The 7318-nt window shown below is 36.1% G+C and overlaps 1 protein-coding gene across 1 annotated transcript in view; it reads left to right on the top strand.

Moving 5' to 3' along the window:
• The window catches only part of LOC135202749 (uncharacterized), a 116807-nt gene that overhangs the window by 37273 nt on the left and 72216 nt on the right, over positions 1 to 7318 (top strand). The window lies entirely within an intron of this gene.

Below are 7318 nucleotides of genomic sequence, written 5' to 3'. Positions count from 1 at the left end.
TAACGTTATTATTCTATGAAATGACGTTTATATATGTGTATATAAATATATATGATATATAGATAATATATATATATATCATATATAATATTAGATATAATAGAATATATAATATTATACATATATCCTTACAGATATAACTCTTTAAGGATATCTGTAAGGATATCTGTAAGGATATTGATACCCTTACAGATATCACTCAGATTGTGCAAATATTTATATAGAACAAGCCTCGACCAATGCCATGTAAATCATACCTCTTTAAAATAAATCAAATAAATAAATATATATATATATATATATACACACACAAAGTATGTGTGTTTTGATTTTGCGTTATTGGTTTTTCTACTTTCTCTCAGTCTGGTCACTAACAAATGAACATCTTATTTGAATAGGCGTGTTTTACACACACACACACACACACACACACACACACACACACACATATATATATATATATATATATATATATATATATATATATATATATATATATATATAATATTAAAGAGGTATGATTTACATGGCATTGTTCGAGGCTTATTCTATATAAATATTTGCACAATCTTAGTGATATCTGTAAGGATATTGACCTGTAATTACTTCATTTCTAGTGACTGTCCGCAGAACCGCTAAAAGCCGCTTATACTATTAGTACAGGAATTTACTGACCGCTTCTTTTACAAGCAACACGATGAGTTTGGGTCATACCGTACTGTTAACCATTAACTGAAGTCTCGAGTGGTATTTGTAATCTTGTAACTGAAGCTTTAATAACAATCGTAAGATTGCCGTCACTTATTGATGACGTTTTTCAGCGAATCTTTGAAGCTTATGGCTACTTAATGGACATCACACAAAGCACTGAATCTAAGGATACCTTCTCTAGCGACTCTTTTTGGAGGTCAAAAGAGCGAGGAAAGGGATTATAATGCTATTTCTGACCATAAAAGCCCGAGACTAAAAGTGGGAAAGTGATTGACACGAGTGTTAAGGTGGCTGTTCCTGACGCAGGCGCTCTCTATCACGAGAACGAATGCTGATATATATAATCTTATAATAAAGCTTCATTGTTTGATCGCCTCTTTCTTTTCATGCCTTCTTTGATTGGGCAGGAAGACCAACCCTAATTATTTGTTGAAACTTTTCATGGCGTTGGTATTGTGGCGCCAGTTTTAGTAGACATAAATGAATTAATCAGTCATGACTTTGGTCTGCTTTCAGGCTTGCGAGTTCACTAAACATGCCCAAAATCGTCAATATTCGGAAGCTGATACCTCCCTAAATATTCTTTTATCAGCAAAATTTGCATATTGTTTCTTTTGCCTCAAAAGAAACAATATACAGTTTCCTGCGTTCTCCGAGACACGTTAAAACTTTTTTTTATGCCATTCAGCATTGAATTCAGTCCGCGCTAAGCTGGAAAGGGTATCAGAGATTGATCTGCGTTGATTTCAGGCGGCTCTTGAAATAAATCGTGCACATGCAAAGTGGTTCAGATGACATCTGTTAAATTCTACGTAATTTCTATGAAAATGTCAAAAAGTTGATATATTCAGAAATAACGCTACCTTTCAGACTATGAGAATATTTTTTGCATGGTCAGTTTCAATGGTTTTCACGAACAATAAGAGTTACACATCTTAAATAACACAATCAAACTATCATACTACTGTGGATTTACTTTCCCATTAGCATTATTCGTAAGTAGTCGCTAGACTAGTGGTTTTCGCGATCGGCTGCCAATCCACGTGGTCCGAAGTTCGAATCTCGGCTCGGCCAACGCGGAATCAGAGGAATTTAGTTCTGGTGATAGAAATTCATTTCTCGATATAGTGTGGTTCGGATCCCACAATAAGCTGGTAGGTGACCAATTGGTTCCTAGCCACGTAAAAATATCAAATCCTTCGGGCCAGCTCTAGGAGAGCTGTTAATCAGCTCAGTGGTCTGGTAAAACTAAGATATACTTAGCTTTATGAGACCCAAGAGTCATATTTCCAGGATTTCAGGACTCGTCTGAAGAATTTGATCCTTACAAAAACGTTAAAAGGGGGAAACAACACATACAAGAAATTATTACAAGCGAAGCGAAGTCACAACTGGAAACGGGCACATTTCTGGCGGCCCGGCACGACCCGGCCTGACCCGGCCAGCCCAAGCCAGCCCGGCCCTAGCGCTATTTCAAATGCTAATATCTCCAAAAGTATTGAAGATAAAGGAAAAATTCTTGCGTCTTTAAAATTTCATCCCATATAAGAGTTATTTTTAAAATATTATAAATTCACATTTAAATAATGTTTTAATTATTGCACTATAATTTTCTAAAATTTGATGATTTCAGCATCGATAGTTTTCTCGAATTCTAGGCTTAATTAAACTATGTCTTCTCATCTCCGCTATGAAGAATTATTTCGCATTGCATCGTTTTTCATATTATTAGCAGTTTGAAGTTGGAAGACTATTGGAAATGCAATGAACGATAATGTTTATGTAGCAGAGTTTACAAAGATACCTAGTTGACCATTTTATGGTTTAACTTTTAGCTTCTCGAGTTATCGTCTTTAGGGAGTCCTAGAGGTAATTATAAGAATCCTGGTTTGAGAAGCATAACGCTACAATTCCAAAGACTCCAGTAGGGAAAGAAGCCAAGTAAAGAAAAGGATATGGGAAGTAAAGAATAAACTATGAACTATAAATTCTATAAATAACAAAAATAAATAAGATAAACATAACAATTGAGATATCCAACAGAACACAATAGTCCAATAACAGATAAACTATGATGTGACTCTTTTATCAACAGCTAAAAAAACCATTTCTTTAAGACCTGACATGAATATTGTGATCAGACATGCAAGTGAAGCATATAGGCTGTTTGATCCTAGAACAAATTGTAAGTCAGGCGAGAGAGCATTTGAACAATACAACACAATACTGCCTGAAGTGAAGATCATACAAGAAGAAAGCAAAGTTATAAAAGAACTAAAGACTCTCCTATTCTGCAGGAACTACGATACTGATGAGAAAACCATACACGACAATTATTATAAAATATAAGAAGCAACTTATTAAGAAAACGTACAAGGGCCAGCCAGAGGGAATCATCCCTGTGGAGGGCTGTACATAAAATCAAACAAATGAAACAAATGAATTAACCAAATTCAACATCTCGACCATTTAGCTACAGTCTAGGAAGGACCATTCCACAATGCAGTCACTACAGAAATAAAACTTTTAAATAAAAAAAAAATTTAAAAAACTGAGCTACTGAGCCTCACAGATGACAAGGCCAGACTTAGAATTAACTGCATATCTAGTACGCTGGTATAGTGGTTACTGTCGTGACATACCACTCAGATGTCGCGGGTTAGCGTCTCCCCAAGGCCGTGAAAAACCACTGGTTTTGTATCATGATCAGTTACCGCTGCAGTGTGGAGTCTGCGATGGGAAGTTGAAACAAACATTCTTTGGAAGCTTGAATTCCAAGTCAATGGCCCCTGTGCGCTTGTTCCTTGTGAATAGGTTTCACCTACTGGAAAAATAATAATAATAATACATGATGGATGGTATAGTCTGGACAGATCTAATTGCAAAGGATGATCAGGAGTACGAAATATCTCCAGAAGCATGAACACTAAGCTAACTGTACGACTGTACTATATTAATATAACACTTATGAATAAATTCATCAAACTAACTCTTTGTCCTGCAGTTAAAGATGCGAGTCAGTTGCTGAAGCAAAAGACCAAACAAGAGAACGATAATCAAAACTTGGATGAATAAAAGCTTTGAAATATTCCTCAAGATAGACAGGTCCCCAGAAATCACGTAAAAACTTTCTTAGAATGAAAAATAAAATGCAGGAAGAAGCAGAGCTGGACGTTCAATACATGAAGTGATGAGCCTTTAGCACTATAATAGATTCACATCAACCGCGCATTTGATGTCTAGGTCAGTCCCTTACGACGCTCCTGATTGGCTGTTGATAAGCCACTCACAGGGCTGGAAACTCTCAGACTGTCTCGAGAGTTCATACCTCTCCTGAGGGATACTTTTGAAAGATGTATCCCTCAGGAGAGGTGGAACATAGATCCTACCCATTTGAACTATCGAGAGAGACTGAGAGTTTCCAGCATTGTGACTAGCTTTTCAACAGCCAATCAGGAGTGTCGTAAGGGACTAGCCTAGACATCAAATGCACGGTTGATGCTGTAAGTGATATCCCACCTGCGGAAATATAATCTGTAAGCATATCTTAGTTTAACTAGACCAATGAACTCTCCCAGGGCTGGCCCGAAGGATTTTATATTTTTACGTGGCTAGGAACCAATTGGTTACTTAGCAACGGGAACTACAGATTATTGTGGGATCCGAACCACATCGAGAAAATAATTTCTATCACCAGAAATAAATTCCTCTGATTATGCATTGGTAGAGCGGGGAATCGGACCCAGACCCTGAGATCAGTAATTGAGCATGCATCCGACTCGTCCAGCGAGGAACTACTGTAATCTATAAAAAAAAACAAAAACAAAAAGCAACATTTTTTTTTAATATAATCCGTAAAAAAAAAAAAAAAAAAAATAAAAAAAAAAAAAAAAAAAAAAAACAGATAAAAGCGTGAGAATGAAGGAAGTATTATTGATGAGACAGATTACATGGAGAATTAGTATCTTTATTGAAAAAAAAATAAAATAACATTTAAAAATGAATCTCTTCATATTTTATCATCATCTTCGGCAATCTGATTACTTTAAAAATATTAATAGAAGAAATAATTTGAGTAACAAGAATATCTGGATATCTGAATGGAAGAGTAGGTAGAGGAAGTGGTCGAACCTATTTCTTTGATATACTGAACTTGTCTGTACTACAGGCTCTTCAGTCAGATATCTCGGGAATATAACAGAAATTAAGAAACATGAGCCTGATACGGTTTTTAGCACAGAAAGGTGCCAGTGAACGTTCGTCATATCACAAATGCTATCTTATTCCTAACAATGCAAAAAAAATCTCACGGCCAGTCACTGTAATGTATACCATTATTATTATTATTATTATTATTATTATTATCATTATTATTATTATTATTATTATTGCTAGTTGTCATTCCTCTATTTGCCTGCTCTATTGACTGGACTGATAATGTTTGGGTGAACAAAATAATCGTCTTCTATACATGAATGAATATGGAATAATAGTGTTTGGTATGATTCCTATGCGACATACAAAAATGTATTAATAGCTATCAAATTTGAGGAAATGGCTTCACGTACCTTTCCACTTCCCAAGTAAAGTAATTCATCCATTTACCTCTTCTAATCTCACCAAACAAATACAAGAAATCTTCATGAACGCAAAAATCCTAACAAAAGACGCCATTCGTCTGGGCAAAATTCCAACCAATTCTCACGTCCTCCGAAACTGACGGAGGAACCTCACGTTCGAGATACGAAACTTTTGGCCGTCCTTCGCGGGTGTCGTGTAGGGAACTGGGTTTCCTTAGCCGAAACCCGAGAGACTTCAAAGCCACGGAACCGTCTTATCTGATTTCTGGGGAATATTACACGTTGCCTGCTTCATATTAGACTCCCGCGAGAGAGCTCTCACTTTGCACCCTTCTGTGAAATTCATCTGGGTTCACCCGTCGCGTCGTCGCCAATGGATTGAGTTCCATAGAATACTCGGAACTCTTGGGCTGCCGATCGCGTGAGTCCTTTTGGTTAATCTGCAGATAATTTAACATTCTTTAAATGGTTGCTAATATCAACGACGTTATATCATATTTGGTCACATGTTTTCCTGAATGCGATAGAACAGAGCCAGTTGCTTGGTACAGTGAGGAAAGTGGAGTACTTTTCATAGAAAGAGAAAAAACACACTTAAATTGGTCTCTATATTCTTTTTACTATATCATATGCATCATACTAGACACCATAATCTTTCACATTTATTTATATATTTATCACTATTATTACATTGGCCCAATTTCAGTCCTGGGAGCTTGTAAACAGAGGAATAAAACCAGTAATAATAATAATAATAATCTACAACAACTATGTTGTCTACACATATAAAAATCTATGCAAAGTTATCGTACGCCGTTGATAATGAGAGCTTTATTTGAAGATTTTTATATATGTAAACCAGGAAAGTTATTGTGGAAATACTTCTAAATTTCATTGTACATATCATCATCATCATATTAATAATGATCTATAACAATAAAATCCCAGAGGATCTGATAATGTTAGTCCTCCCCCCGGGTGGCAGTAAGGGAGACATAACACAGCCACCCACCCCCTGCAAAATGGTTTGTCCGCCTAGGTTGGGGTGGATAGAAAGGGGATCAGAAGGATAAGGGAGACAGCAGCCCCGGGTTCCCACGCTTGTAGGCGTGTGAACAAGTTCGTAATAATAATAATAATAATAATAATTTATTTCACCTGAGAGACTATATAGTAATATAGCCTTATCTTTACTTCAGATAATTTCAAATTTCCTGTACAACACCCGATCCCAACGATATAAACCAGTATCCATCACCAAACTATTGCTTAAATAATACAAATAGATAAAGAGTGTTGCAAATATTTTTTACTTAAACTTAAAGTGTTATTATCACATACTCTGACTAACGGGCTAATACTTGCAACTGATACTTTGCTGGATCTCGTCAAAGTTTTTGGTTGTTAGACTACAGAACTTTAGGAAGTCAGTAAAGTCCTCTGTATAATAGTTGATTTAGCTCAAATAATAATAATAATAATAATAATAATAATAATAATAATAATAATAATAAATCTATCTATAATACTAAAATCCGAGCGGATCTTGTTTGTCATATCCCGGGTGACAGTAGGTAAGGGAACCTATTTGTCCGCCCCGGGTAGGGGCGAGGTTGGCAGGGAATCGGGAGGGTAAGGGAGACAGCAGCGCCGAGTTCCGTCGCTCGTAGCGCGCGCCAGCAAGTTCGTGATAGTTATAAAATGGTAGATGGAGCAGTTGATTTAACTCTGTAATTGGTGAGGTCTGACGATACAATAAAAAAAAAAGGCTATAGAAATAAGAGAGCTGACCGCAATTGACAGACTAAAACGATGAATAATTAGTCAATGCTTTATCATTTTCATATTATTTTGTGTTTTGTATCATATACAAAGCGGCGTAAGTTTGCTATACTTTGGACTCTTATGCAAATGATGCTTAGTTGCGCTTGATAACCTTAATTGGGAAGATAGAACGCATTAAATATCAGGTTTCTATTCCGTTTTGTATTACCTTCAGTGAAAACAGACGCGCCTCATTTGTCTTT

This window comes from Macrobrachium nipponense, chromosome 33 (genome assembly GCF_015104395.2).
Source record: "Macrobrachium nipponense isolate FS-2020 chromosome 33, ASM1510439v2, whole genome shotgun sequence".
Classification (NCBI taxonomy): Eukaryota; Metazoa; Arthropoda; class Malacostraca; order Decapoda; family Palaemonidae; genus Macrobrachium; species Macrobrachium nipponense.
Note: the sequence above shows the minus strand (reverse complement) of the source record. Positions and strands in the feature narration are given on the sequence as shown.